We start from the raw sequence: 1,669 nt of genomic DNA, 5'->3' as shown, positions 1-1,669 counted from the left end.
GAGAAGGCAAATGCCTGATTTAGCACTGGTTTTGCTAGAGTAAGTCCATTAAGCAGAAAGGACCCGAGCTTGTAAAGCCGGGACGTCCAGATTATAAAACCTGGTAAATGTGGACGGCGAGGCCCAGCCGGCCGCCGCACAAATATCTGCAATGGAAACTCCGCTAGACCAAGCCCAGGAAGAGGCAACGCCTCTCGTAGAGTGGGCTCTTACTCCCATGGGGCATTGAAGGCCCAAAGAAGAGTATGCTAGCTTGATAGCGTCAATAATCCATTTGGAAAGTCTCTGCTTCGTGACTGGAGACCCTCTGGTGTGGTCACCGAAGCATACAAAAAGCTGATCCGACCATCTGAACGGGGCGGAAAGCTCAATGTATATCCTCAATGCCCTGACGGGGCAGAGTAGATTTAGCTCTTGGTCCTGCTCCGAAGGAGGAAGTGCCGAAAGAGCTATTCTGAACGGACTGAACGGAGTCGAGAGCACTTTAGGTACATAACCATGCCTCGGATTCAGGAAGACCTTGGGCCAGAATTGCCAGAATTCGAGGCAGGTAGGGCTCACCGAGAGCGCCTGCAGATCACCCATATGCTTTACCGATGCTAACGCCAGTAGCAGAGCGGTTTTTAGCATAGAGCCCTCAACACCGTGGGCAGGTCCCATGCAGGGATGGTGACAGGGCGAGGCGGGTTGAGCCTCCTAGATCCTTTCACAACTAGGTCAACTAGGTTGTTCCTGCCCACTGACTGGCCAGCTATAGGAGCATGTGAGGCAGCTATGGAGACCTTGAGGACCTTGAGTGTGGAAGGGGAACGACCCTTATCCAATAGCTCCTGCAGGAAGGACAATATCAGAGATATGTCGCAGGAAATTGGGTCTGCGCTGCGGGTCATACACCAGGCGGAGAAGACAGACCATTTAAGGACATAGAACCACCTCGTAGAGGGTGCTCTAGCCTGAGATATCGTGTTTAGCACGCTTCGGGCTGGGGGTGCCATATCGTTCTGTTCGCCTGAGAGAGGAGGTCTCGTCTCAGGGGAATGGGCCACGGGGCTGCTATAAGCAGCTGAGACAGCTCTGCGAACCAGTGTTTGGTCCTCCAGAGTGGGGCCACCAGCAGAACATTGTGTTTCCGCTCCTTGATTCGCCTGATTTCCTGTGGGATCAGGGCGATCGGGGGAAAAGCGTAAAGGAGGAGGTTGGGCCAGTCGTGGGCCAACGCATCCTTGTCCTTCGAAAAGTAAATTGGGCAGTGAGAGTTGTCTTCTGCCTTGCCGAAGATCTCCCAGATTCTCTGAACCGTATGCGGGTGGAGCATTCACTCTTCTGAGGGGACGTTGCTCCGAGATAGCATGCCCGCTCCCTGGTTCAACCTCGACTGGGCGAGGATGAGCCAGTCGTCGAGATAATTCAGGATGCGGATTCCCATCTGTCTCAGCGGGGAAAGAGCCACATCCATGCACTTCGTAAAAGTGCTGGGAGCTAGGGACAGTCCGAAAGGAAGGACCGTGTACTGATATGCCTCTCCCTCGAAGGCGAATCTCAAGAACTGCCTGTGGTGGGGGGCTATCTGGATGTGAAAGTAGGCATCTTTCAGATCCAGTGAAAAGAACCAGTCCCCTGGGCACACTTGCGAGAGGATCTGCTTCAATGTAATCATCCTGAATGGCCG

At 53.7% G+C, this 1,669-nt stretch overlaps 1 protein-coding gene across 1 annotated transcript in view; it reads left to right on the top strand.

Annotated features, from left to right (window-relative positions):
- Nucleotides 1-1,669, top strand: part of LOC107731677 (alpha-1,6-mannosylglycoprotein 6-beta-N-acetylglucosaminyltransferase B-like) — a 129,061-nt gene that overhangs the window by 56,764 nt on the left and 70,628 nt on the right. The gene's annotated exons all lie outside the window — the stretch shown is intronic.

This window comes from Sinocyclocheilus rhinocerous, unplaced genomic scaffold, assembly GCF_001515625.1.
Source record: "Sinocyclocheilus rhinocerous isolate Xijiao unplaced genomic scaffold, SAMN03320098_v1.1 scaffold1902, whole genome shotgun sequence".
In the NCBI taxonomy this organism is placed as follows: domain Eukaryota; kingdom Metazoa; phylum Chordata; class Actinopteri; order Cypriniformes; family Cyprinidae; genus Sinocyclocheilus; species Sinocyclocheilus rhinocerous.
Note: the sequence above shows the minus strand (reverse complement) of the source record. Positions and strands in the feature narration are given on the sequence as shown.